This window comes from Peromyscus maniculatus, chromosome 1, assembly GCF_049852395.1.
Source record: "Peromyscus maniculatus bairdii isolate BWxNUB_F1_BW_parent chromosome 1, HU_Pman_BW_mat_3.1, whole genome shotgun sequence".
NCBI lineage: Eukaryota > Metazoa > Chordata > Mammalia > Rodentia > Cricetidae > Peromyscus > Peromyscus maniculatus.
This window is the reverse complement of record NC_134852.1, coordinates 84,473,101-84,486,155: the sequence shown is the minus strand read 5'-3', so window position 1 is coordinate 84,486,155 and position 13,055 is coordinate 84,473,101. Positions and strand designations below refer to the sequence as shown.

Sequence of the window (13,055 nt, the reverse complement as noted above, 5' to 3'; positions counted from 1 at the left end):
CCTGAGGCAAAATACAGATGAATAGAAACAGATTCTATAGAAATAGAAATAGATTAAGGTATAAGAGCTAGTGGGACAAGCTAAGCTAAAGGCTGAGCATTCATAAATAATAAGAAGTCTCCATGTCGTTACTTGAGAGTTGGCTGGTGGGACAGAGTTTGGCTACATTTGGCACCCAACGTGGGGACCCAAATTTCCACACAGGGCCTGAGAACGTTGAGACAAAACAAAAACAAAAACTCCAGGCATGGCACCTTTAAGATGTGCTGCTGTGCAGCAGAGCACTAAGTAGAAAAGCAAGTTAAGTAAAAATGCCTGCCACAGTTTGGGCACCAACTTCCTAGAGCTGGAGCGGTTAAATGCAGCTCCCGGTTAAATGCTGTCACCATCAGACAACAGGAAGCAGTCTAGAGAACACAACACCCACATTCCCAGGAGGTGGAGTGGATGGTTTTTGGTCATTTGGTGGGTGATGGATGTTTGTCATCATTTAGTAAGGACATAGGAATATAGGATAAAAAGACAACTGTTCATCTCAAACTTACATTGGTATGGAGTTTTGTATATTGATACAAATTTAAGGTTGTTTTTCTTATACTGAATATATGTTTCTACTCTTGTTTAAGGTATTGTAGCTATGCAGCTCATTTAAAAAGGTAATATAAAGTTCTATTCCTTGAAAGCTATTATAACAAACTGTTTAGGATAACTAAAAAATGCAAGTCAGTAGTTAAGCCACCTAGAAAAATCAAACTTGTAGTTATATTAGGTATGTTTTCAAGGTTAAATACAGATATATTTTAGATAGATAGGTGATCTTCAAATGCTTCAGAGACCTACAGAATATGGCATTTAACATGTTTAATAACCTACGGCTTTTCATGACAGTGAGACACGTCTGCTCCTGGCACACCAATCTACTTCATAAAAGGACCCTTTTTCTGTGTCTTCAGAGATGCCAGAAGTCAGACACAGCCAGACACAGAGGAAGCAGGAAAGTAGGACATACAGAATAAAAGGTAAAAAGCCCTGAGGCAAAGCATAGATAAATAGAAACAGGTTAAGTTAAATTAAAAGAGCTAATGAGACTAGCCTAAGCTAAGGCCAAGCATTCATAATAATAAGTCTCCCTGTCTTTATTTGGGAACTGGTTGGTGGCCCAAAGAAAATACCAACTACAGGTCTTTGACAAAAATCTATGACCCTCCATGATAAAAGTCCTGGAGAGGTTACGTATACAAGGGACATACCTCAATACAATAAAGGCAGTTTACAGCAAGTCAATAGCCAATATCAACTTGAAATGGAGATTAACTCAAACCAATTCCACTCAAATCAGGAACAAGACAAGGCTGTCCACTCTCTCCATACCTATTCAATATAATACTTGAAGTCTTAGCTAGGGCAATAAGACAACTGAAGGTCAGGGAGATGCGAATTGGAAAGGAAGAAGTCAAAGTATTTTATTTGTAGGTGACATGACAGTATGCATAAGTGACCCTGAAGTGAGTATGGGGAGAGGAAGGCTGAAGAGCTGTGTGACCCACTGTGGATGGGGGCAGGGGGAGGGGAGGCTTCTGCAGGTGGTCTGCTACAGAGCTGGGGTGAGACTGGAGGAGAGGAAGGAGAGGGGAAGAGCTGCAGTTAGCCTACCTGCTTCCCTGCATAGGTGGAGTTTCCCCAGCCTAGACTTAACTCATAATCTGCATATTTACAAGGTCTGCCAGTGATTGCTATGGACATCCAGTTTTGAAAAGCATTCCTTCAAAGCAGTGGGTTTCGACTTTGACTATACTTTATAACCACTTGGGGAGTATTAAAAAATGCCTTAGTTCTTGGCTGTACTTTGACCAATTAAATCTAATCTCCAGAGCTGGGACCCAGGCATGGGCTAGGGGGTTGTTAGGAAAACACTACAGGTGATTCCAATTTGCAGAGAAACAGCACTTAAGGATGGATTAAAAAAATATATATTCATTAGGTTCACCTGGCGTTTGGCTAATGTCTGAAACCAAACCACACTCTGGGCCAATTAAGTCACAGTGCCTAAGGGCCAGCAGGATGCCAGCGCCTGCGTCTGTCAGCTTCTCAGGTGAGTATACCCGTAGTCTGGATCAAGAGGGTGCTTTGGGGTTTGCTCAGGTCTCTTCTTTGCTGGAAGCCCTTCATAAGGCATCTCCTCCCTCCTCCACGGGCCAGGCATCTCTCCTCCGTGTTCCCATGGTGCCCTCTGCGCAGTGTACCTTCTATCTGGTGCTCTGCGGTTTGACTGTTTTTCCTTTTGTATTTTTCTCACCGTGCTTGGCACACACAAGAGACTCCTCCAAGAGTTACCATTCCTCTTACATTTTTAGTTTAGCCCTGAAGTTCACCAAGGTTGGCCACGGCAGAAGTTTGACAAAGGGCGAGCGTTCCGTGGTAGGTGGACTGGTTGTGAAGCTGTTGCAATGGGTCTGGGTTGGAAGAGATGACCGGTTGGTGAATGAGCTCAGCCAGTGAGGGTGAACGCCCACCGGGAGGTAACAGGGATAGGTGTGCCCATTTGTTCTGCTGCTATAACATAAAAGATTTTCTGTTGTCTCAGAGTTTTAGAGGCTCCAAGTTCAAGATCAAGGTTTCTCAGTAGGATGGATTCCTCTGGGGAACTGCGAGGAAGAACCTGTTTTGTGTGTCTCTATTTGTTTGTTTCTGGGAGCTTGCTAGCAGTCTTGGGTGTTTCTTGGTTTAAAGCACATCGCTTGTTTCTCTTTTTGACGTCTTCTCCATCCATGTGTGTTTAAATTCTCCCACCCCTGCTTCATGTGTGTTTAGTACATCTGCATAAGTACATGTGTGTTTGGAGGCCAAAAGTCAATGCTAGGTGTCTTCCTCTATCTTGGCCTGATCTGTCTGAGACAAGGTCTCTCCTTGAACCTGAAACTTACCCATTGGTCAGACTGGCTGGCCAGTGAGCCCCAGGCATCCTCCTGTCTCCACCTTCCAATGATGAGACTGCAGGTAGGTACGTATGGGTCCTATGCCCGCCGGACTTATGTGGATACAGGGGATCCACACTCAGCTCCCCACACTTTATTCACTGAGCCATCTCCCCAGCCTCCCATCTCCTCTTTTTGTAATGACGCACCCTGTGGGATGGCCCCACCTCCAAGTGCAGCCCTCCTCATCGATGATGACAATCACATTGCAGGCATAGGCAAAGGCTGTTTCCAGATAGGGTTACATTTGGAAGTACTGGAGATTAGGGCCTCAACACCCGAAAGGGACACAACTCAATCCATAGTGTAATAAATTGTGTCTTATGCAAGCATTTTGCCTCAGGTAATTATGGTTTCGTCATTTTGGGGTTAAGTTAGATTTTTGCTATGAGGGCAACGCACTTGTTTTTTAGGCTTTTGTCACAACTCATGCAAAGGAACTCTGGGGATGCTGACAGAACTGGAAAGGCAAGTGTCCTCAGCCAGCTGACAGCCAATATGAGCTAAAGAAGCACAAGAGAGCGAGGGGAGGAGGTAGACGCCATTGTTCTTGGTTGCTCACTCAATGGTGGGTGCTTTCCCTGCTTGGAGCTGATGCCTACCTAGACATGCGTGCGTGCGTATGCGCTACAGAAAGCAGGCGCTCCTTCCTTCCTCTCCTTTCTCTCTGGCTTTGTTAATTGTTCTTTTGTGATTTTTGTCATGGCAATTAAATGCAATGCAGGTTCGGTAATTAGCCGCTGTAATTAGAAACACTTTCAGGTTAGGAGGGCATTTCATCCGCCTGGTTTTAGGAGCTGCCACTGGCATTCTCTTGCCAGTGCTTGGACTTGGTTGGTGGTGGAAGGCTGGGGGTGGGGGTGTGGGGGTGTGGGGGTGTGTGGAGGGTGGGGGTGGCAGGACTGGGCAGCTGTACACAATTAATGCCAGAGGAGGCTTTCTGCTAACAATGACACCTTGCATCCTGCCCTCAGAATTCTCCCTGGCAGCTGCAGGCAGAACTGTGTGGAGGGCTGTTCCTGCAGCTAATCACTCCCAGATCCCTCTCCAGCCCTTGGGTGCATGCTCTCATGCTAGAATCTGGACAGGATTATGCAGTCAGTGCCTGCCAGAATGGGACCATCCCCTCACAAGGTCTCATTTCTGCCTGCCTTTTTCCCCAACATGGGGCCAGGAGATCCTCCAGAAATTTATAAAAGAACAACTTTTTACATGGGACACCTGTATCTCTTGTTAAAGCAAAGAATTGCTGAATTGGGGTGTAGTGGCGTACAATTTCAATCCCAGCACTCAGGAAGCAGAGACAGGCAGGCCTCTGTGAGTTCAAGGCCAGCCTGATCTACAGAGCAAGCCAGGGATACCTAGTAAGACCCTGTCTCGGAAAAAAAAAACAAAACAAAAAAAACCAAAAAACAACCCCCCAAACAACAACAAAGATATAAACACACACACAATCCATACACACATACAAACAAAACAAAAGCAAACCTCATAAATGTTTAAAGAAGAGAAAAAAACCCTACTATTTTCTCTACAAGTTTTCAGCTCCTGAAAAGCAAAACAAAAAACAAAATTCTAACAAACCTGAAATCAAAGCCTACAGGAAACCCTGCCAGAGTGGGTGGGTCTGATGTCAGTCACAGTTTTGTGTGTGTGTGTGTGTGTGTGTGTGTGTGTGTGTGTTGGGGGGGTTGTGTTTACAATCTGTTATCAGAAGTTGAGCCTCTGTGAGGAAATAAAAGGTCCTTAAACTGTTATTTATCCCTTTTTTGGGGGGATCAGTCTTGACTCCTTTTGTCTTCCATCTCTAACTTTTGGGTTTGGGTTTCATTTAAGGGGCTTGCTCGTGGGCTTAGAAAGGAGCTGAAGGAAGTTCTTCCTGTGTTGGGATCTGTACCTGTTGGCTGGACATTGACACCCATAAAATAGTAGCAGAGAAACTCAAGGTTGGCTCTTCGCCCGATCCCCAACTGTTGGGAGCATTTACCCATCCCTGGTCCTGCTGCTCAGATCAGTGTGTATCCAGTCAGACTCAGAATCACTTGTGAGGGCTCACAAGTCTCCCCAGAACCACTCTGACACCCCAAATAAGTAAACTTCCATATTTCCCTTAGTCTTAGGTCTCAGGACAGGGTGATCTTTGAAAGGGATCATCAGGCGTTCTGACATCTATTCAAAATCTTTTTTTAATTAAAAATAATTCTCCCGAGTGTGGCATTCTCTTCCATAATATATCTATTTTTCATTTGAAGGGAAAGATGACATTCCCCCTCCTCACCACATTTGTGATTGAAATTAATGATCCTCTGCTGATACCTGTCCGCTGTGACCTGGGGGAACTGGTGGATGGGGGGAGCTGAAAATGTCTGCTGGCAGAACTCACTTGAGGAACATAAGAAACTGAGTTGTCATTAGACTGAGGCGCAGCGGTGGGAAGAAGTGGAGAACTGCCCCGTGTTTCTGGGTGACAGTGTTTGATGAAGCCCTTGGTTGTTGTTTTTTGAGACAGGGTTTCTTTGTGTAACATCCATGGCTGTCCTGGAACTCACTTTGTAGACCAGGCTGGCCTCAAATTCAGTGATCCTCCTGCCTCTGCCTCCTGAGTGATTGCCACTTGTTCTTTTTGCCTCAGGGGCCTTGTGGACAGCCTGGGTCCACAGTGGGAACTTACCCCTGTCTTTCTCTTTTTACTCTTTAAGTCTTTGAATGAGGACTTGACGTTGAAGAACTAGCCAAGACCATGAACATGCAGGTCAGATGCACCAGGCTCCTGACATTAGCTTGTCGAAGGCGCCTTAATGTGTTGTGATAATTAAGAGTCCCTAGCAGTAAGTGGGGGTGGGGTGAAGTGGGGTCAATGGCTGTGGATTCAGGAAGAACACCTTGCCTGTGGTAGGCATGTGCTAACGCTTACGGTCAAGTGTGCTTGAGTGACCTGCTCCCGTCTCTCCCTTGTGGTGAGATTTCCTTCTGTATTAGGCTGGCTCCTCTACAGGATCGGAACTGATAGACTGTGTGTGTACGTTATAAAGGATACTCATTAAAGTGGCTTACAACAGCTCGGGGCTGGGTGGTCCAACAATGGCCAGCTGCATGCTGGAGAGGCTGAGAACCTCGGAGCTGCTGAGACTTGGCAGCTGACTGCTGCAGCAGTCTCCGGGTAGGCTGAAGGCCTGGAGAAGTCCCAGCGATGCTCTGGTCTTTGGTCCAGGCTGAAAGAAGAAGCTGTGTTCTGATGTTAGGACAGCAACAGAGAGCCAGGGCGGGCTAGCAAACAGGGCGGATTTCCCGGCCCTCTGTATAGCTGGGTTGTTGCCAGCTCTGGAGGAAGTCTTTCCTACTTAACCCTTCTTTGGGATGCTCTCACAGATGTCCCAGGGAGTGGATCTCTTAGTTGATCCAAGATGCCATCAAACTGGCAATCAAGATTGATCCACACAGCATGGCAGTGTGTTGATGTGAGTGTGGGGGTGTGGAGTAGGGCCAGTCTTTAAGGACACAGTGTCATCTGGTTGACCTACCTTGGTCTCAAGGAAAAGGGGGTGGGGGGAGGAACCCTGACAGGAATTCTTGAGAAAGTAAACTAAGTGTTATCTTATCTGTAAGTCTGATCTTTGTCTGTCACAGGATGTCCAGGTTCACACAAGATGCTTTCTCTCTCTCTCTCTCTCTCTCTCTCTCTCTCTCTCTCTCTCTCTCTCTCTCTCTCTCTGGTTTTTCAAGACTGTTTCTCTGTGTAGCCCTGGCTATCCTGGAACTCACTCAGTAGAGTAGGCTGGCCTTGAACTCAGAGATCCACCTGCCTCTGCCTCCAGAGTGCCAGAATTAAAGGCGTGCGCCACCACTGCCTGGCCACAAGATACTTCTCAAACTTAGTTCTCCTACTTATTTATTTCTATGAGTGTTTTAATGGAAGGTATATGTGTGTGTGTGTGTGTGTGTGTGTGTGTGTGTGTGTGTACCACCTGCATGCCTGGTGCCCACAGAGACCAGAAGAGGGAGTTGAATCCCCTGGAACTGGAGTTAGGGTGACTGTGTGCCACTATGTGGGTGCTGGGAACTGAACCTGGGTCATCTGCAAGAGCAGCTCTTAACCACTGAGGATCTCTCCAGCCCTGTTAGTTCCCTTCTTATTTCCTCTAAATAGTTCCTACTTTTTCTTGAAGACATTCTTTTCATTGACCAAGTTATGTAGTTTAAATTGTGCTCCCTCGCCCTGTATTATTTCTCTTTCAATAGCATCCATAAGATATTCATTTTTAAACATAATATATTTACTTATTTATGTTTATATGTTTGTGCCTGTGTGTGTCTGTGTAGGCAACGTGTGCGGGAGCCTGTGGAGGTCAGAAGAGGGCATCAGCTCCCCCACGGAACTGGAGTTACAGGTAGTTGGGAGTCAACACACAGGTTCTGGGAACTGAACCCAGGTCCTCTGCGAGAGCAGTAGTTGCTTTTGACAGCCAGCTCATCTGCCAGCCCCATTCTTACAGGGATGTCTTAGAAAACGCGTGCTTGGGGCTGCAGTGATGGCTTCAGTGGTTAAGGGCACTGGCTGCCTTTCCAGAGGACCTGAGTTCGATTCTCAGTACCCATGTGGTGGCTCATAACCAGCTGTTACTCCTCCCACAGGATCTGATGCCCTCTTATGACCTCTGAGGGCATTGCACACATGTGCACAGACGTATATACGGGCAAAATATGTATACGTACAAAATAATAAAATAAATTAAAGATGGAGAAAAAATCCATGTTTGCCTCTAGTGCTACATGGGTGATTTTTTTTTTTTTTAAATCAAAGTTCACCGTGAACTCACAATTTCCCTCTTACTTTAGTATAGTGAACTTTTTACCTTCGCCTGTCTTGCTCAGGGACTGAGGTCATCGGGTACTGCAGGAAAGGGCTAAGCTGCATTGCACAGAGCTGAGTTCAAACCCAAGGGTTGCTGATGCAGAGCTATGCAGCTCTAGGTCTCTGCACTTCGGTCACCAAAGCAGAAAACAGACAACAGTATTCCCCCTCCCCCAGAAGCACTGATAATAAAGTGAGGTGATGTGTGCTTTCTGTTGTTGTTTTGTTTTTTGAGACAGCGTCGCTACAAAGCTCTGGCTGTCTTTGAACTCAATAGGTAGACCAGGCTGGCCTTGAACTCAGAGATCCACTTGCTTCTGCCTCCCAAGTGCTGGGATTAAACATGCCCTACATATGTACTATTTCTATTACAGTATCTGCTATAGATGAAGTCCTAAGCGATTTGAACTTCTCTGTTCTTTCTTGGAAAAAGAAAACTTGCTCAATGCACAAGGCCCTTAAGAGTCTGCTCAGATTTAGGATAGAACCACAGTGAAAACTTTTTTTAAAAAAAGTGAGTCAACAGCCTAGCTAAGACCCTGCTGCTGGACCTTTATCTTTACAAAAGGTAATGGAGATGGTATTCAGCACACTGTCATCAGTCTGATGCCGGACTGAATGCTGAAGAGGGTATGTGATGTAGACACAGGAACAGAAAACTGAACTGGATAGCAAGGTTAGATGCAGAAGTCATTAGCAGGTGGAACTTTGGCTATTTCCTTAACATGTTACAGGAAGGTGGGGAAAACACAGGCAGAACAGTTAAGAGTTTTACACACTGATGGACCTTGATTTCCTCAGGGTAGTGGTTTCAAGAGACACTTGGCAAGGTCTGGGCATTCTTTATTGCAGTCACTGGGATGGCAAAGGAGGGGGGAGTGTAGATGTGGGGCTGGCACCAGAGAGTTGAGGCTGGGGTTGATGCTGAGCCTCTTGCAATGCATAGGGCACCCCCAAGCAGGGAATGCCCTGGTCCTCATGGGAGCAGCAGCAAGAGCAGAAGCCCTGCTGTAGAGGAATCCTGGTAGGCTCTGTGTTTAAGAGGTGGGCTTTGTTTTCATCAGGAAATTATACAAGTGAACACAAGTCCTAAGTTTTACCCGTGTATCCATCTATGATCTCACAAGAAAACAACACAGAGCTCAGCACAACCTAGCTTACCGTCAGCACCTTGAATTTTGTGTTGCAATGTTGATAGAGTGGTGACTTTCACAAAAATATTACTGTGTGTGTGTGTGTATGCACACCCACAGGTGTAGATGCATGTATATATACCACTGACTTATCTCTCTAGCCAACAAATGATATTTCTAAAGAGTTTAATGTGCTTGCTGTAAACTTAAAACTGCTAAAAAAATGAGTCTATTAGCAAAACATTCTGCAAATGGAGAAGTGGCTGTGATTAATGGAGCAGTGTGTCTGAGACTCCTCTCAATTAAGGCCAAATGAGTTCCAGGAATCAAACATCTAAAAATTAGATTATTCAGATTCCTCCCATCTTTGTTAATTATCAGATTTAAAAATGGCACTGTGATTTAATTAGGTGTGGGAATAAAACCTACAGTCTCTACACTGTTCAAGGATGATAAATCCCTAAGACTGAGGCCAAATTAAGATTCTGTGTTCTTAATTCCTTTGCTCTGAACCCACGTTGGCTCCTTTATTGGCCATTTAACCGCCTTCGTAGGTTCTCAGATCCCCTCAAATTAGTCTCTTGTAGAGAGCTGCTAAGTGCATGTACTTAACTGGGTTGTCAGGGTGGCATTTCTCTGCGTGTAAAGTCCCTGTTTAGGGTAATGTTGAGACAGGAACTTGCTGAGTGCTTGTGTCTTCCGGAATTCTGGGGACTTCACGGCCACCACCTTGTCATCCTTCCAAGTCCCCATGCATTGCTTTTGTAAGCTGCCCAGCAGAAATAAGGATATTCTAAAGAGACACCTCTGTCCCTCAGCCTTATTAAACTGGTGCCACAATGTACCCCAAGAAAGGGGAATTTGCCCAGCAATCTCATGGTGAGAGAAGGAAATGTTTCAAAGCCTGGCACTAGCCAGCAGGGAAGCTTGTCTCCCAGGAAAGGGGTTTCACAGTTTGATCTCCTAGTCAGATCAGCTGCCATGTGGGAAGAGGGTGAAGCTGGGCCAGTGATGGGTCATGGGGTGGGGCTGCTGAGATGTATTAGATAGCCCTGACCCTCTGCTTTAACCTCACCTCAGGATCCAAAGATAGACTAGAGGAGGAGGTCACGAGATCGCCGGCTCTTTTCCTCATGTGGCAGCGTTGAGTAGATTCCATTTGTCTGCTTTTTACTAATTGTCTGGCTCTTTTAACTGTTTTCCCTAGGACAAGTGGAACAGCTGAAAAGTGGGGTGCTGTGCCTCTTCTCCAAAGGATGTTTCCTACTTAGATCCATGGTGGTGGTCAGACATATTTTAAATATGGACGTGGAGTGAGTGAGAAGAGTAGAGAAGGGGAGAGCTGGGAGCCTTGGGTGAGGCTAAAAAGGGGAGGTGCTATGGTTCAAGTATGGGTTGTCCTCCAGAAATTCATAGAACGAGTTAACAAATGTAGGTCTCCTCTGCAGCCATGTTTCAAGACCACGAGGGCTTTCACCTGACCAATCAATCTACCTATCAACAGCTTCCTGGCTGAATGGACATAGAAGGTTGTGAAGACTATGACAGGTAGAGTTTTAAAAATAATATCTATTTACTTTTATGGGCATTGGGGTTTTGCCTGCGTGTGTGTCTGTGTGAGAGTATCAGATTCCCTGGAACTGGAGCTACAGACAATTACAAGCCGCCATGTGGGTGCTGGGAATTGAACCTGGGTCCTCTGGAAAAGCAACCAGTGCTCTTAACTGCTGAGCCAAGGAGCTAGATCTTGATTGGAGGCAGTAGATCTGTGGGAGTTTGCCCTGGGAAGCTGGGTCTTTATCCTTGACCTCCTCCCTCCCTCCCTGAGTTTCCCGAGTACCATGAGGTAAGCCACTTGACTCTTTGAGATGTGTCACCTGCCATATGATGTTCTAGCACTGGAGCCAGGTTGTCTTGGACCAGTCCTCTGAAGCCAGGAGTCAGAATCAACTGTTTTATCTTGTGGGTGGACTTTGCTCCTTTGTTATTTCATCACAGGGATTAGTAAGTGGCTAACACAGAGGGGAGAATGGTTGAGGAAAAAGCCAGGTGACGTGGGCATCTTTAAAATGAGGGAGAAGAATCCAGATGGTCGTCACTCTGAAGATTGGCATGTGCATGCCTTTGTGTTTAAAAATCCTTTTCCGCAAGCAGAGAGATTAAGAGCACTGCCCCGCCCCCACTTTAACTCCTCCATAAATAACCTCCAGTTACTTTCCTTATTTGTAGGGATATGCTTTTTCTGGACGCCAAGGTGATTGAATATTGATTTGGTTAAAAATAGAGACCTAGTCTCCATTTAAACCCTGCAGTCCATCCTTGCTCTCCCCCGCTACATCACTTCTATCCTATTTTCTGAAGACCAACTTAATTAAAAGTGCCATGGATGGCTTATTACATTTCTTCATCTGAAGAGGAAATGGTAACAAGGACGGTTCCTCGATACTGTAACCAAAGGAGCTGGTAATTTGGAGACTAGGTTTGGGGAGAAGCGCAAGGAATTGTTTAAACATCAGTGAATAAGAACACTCTGCTTGGCCAGGACAGTGCTGGAGAAGGCTGTGTCTTTATCTGATGGGGGAAGACCGTAAGAACCGCTTAAAGCAGTTTGTGGAAGTAACAACACGAGATCTACGTGTTTCGAGTGAACAGCCACCGCTCTTTTCAACCAGGAAGTTGTCGTGGCAGATCGATTTCAGAGTGACAGGCATACACCTGCTGTTGTGGTTTTTGTTAGTGAAGACTGTTTTATCTGCTGGTCATAGGGGAAAATCCCTGAAATTTTTGTCCCATTCTAGGGAAGAACATTCTTCTTTAGTCTTAAGAGAATAGAAAGGGAAGCCAGACTGTCTCCCTCTGACCCCCTGGACAAGGACGAGGAGACTAACAGCAGACAGCAGCAGGTCTTTTTGCAGCCCTGGGGATGCCAGCTTTACAGCCAGTGATGTCCAGGGCATCATCGAGGGCATGCCTCTGTAGCAGAGCTTCTCCACGTCGGCACTATTGACATTTTAGGTTGGGAAATTATTTCTTGTAGGGCTGGAGAGAAGGCTCAGTTGGTAAGGTATTTGCCCCACAAGCATGCGTACCTGAGTTTGGATCGCCAGTATCTATTAACAAAAACGCCCGGAGTGGTGGTGCATGTTTTTAATCTCAGAGCTGGGGAGACAGAGACAGGGGGATCTTGGGGGCTAGTCAGTATAACTGAATTGGTGAGCTTCAGGTTCAGTGAGAGACTCTGTCTTTAAAAAGAAGGTGGAGAGAGACTGAGCAAGACACCTACCATTGACTTCTGGTTGCCACATGACCATGCGGTGTGCACACATGTATCCAAATGTACACATATATGAGTACACACCCTTTCACAAACACACAACTCTTCCTGGCAGGAGCTGTCCTGTGTGTTACAGGACATTCATCAGCATTGCTGGCCTCTGTCCTTGTAGATGACAGAAACAACTGACTTCCAGTCATGGCGATCAAAAATGTCTCCAGGTGTGCTCACATGTTTACTGGAGGAGATAATTACTTGAAAGAAGTTCAGTATAGAGATAATGTGAGACACACATGTAATTAAAATTTTTCTTGTAGCACATAAAAAAGAAACAGATCAAATTAATATAAATAGTATATCCCACCTAATCTAACTATTCAAGATATGACAATCACAGCTATAAGGATACAAAATTAATGTGGTGTTTTATGCTCATTTTTGGGGGAGGGTATAAACTCCTTGAAATCTAGTGTGTATAACATGCTTAGAGGGTATTTTAAATCTTGCTAGTAACATTTCAAGTGTGAATAGCCATAAATAGTGAGTGAAAGCCATCTTAGAGAGCACAGCTATACAGGCCAGCACAGGAACTGACTTTACCCCCGACTTCCTGTGAAGAGGGTCTGCACACTTTTTTCTTTTTTTTTAAACATTGTCTTTGTTAAAATTTAGTTCAGGTGGGATTATCTTTCTGGCAGGAAGCAGCGCAATACAAGGCCACGTGGCTGTCAATGTTATTCGAGGTCTTAAAAATCTCTAGTAGAGGTCTTCGCTAGCATTTGTTCCTTGTTATGTAAGCTTTGGCTGTAGTGGCTATCAGC

At 45.4% G+C, this 13,055-nt stretch overlaps 1 long non-coding RNA gene across 1 annotated transcript; it reads left to right on the top strand.

The window, feature by feature from the left end:
- The first annotated feature begins 229 nt into the window (after positions 1-229).
- Positions 230-11,958, top strand: LOC143267388 (uncharacterized). The gene is made up of 4 exons (XR_013042419.1): positions 230-1,019; positions 1,982-2,092; positions 10,409-10,508; positions 11,190-11,958. It is a non-coding gene; the product is annotated as an uncharacterized LOC143267388 (long non-coding RNA).
- Positions 11,959-13,055: the final 1,097 nt, after the last annotated feature.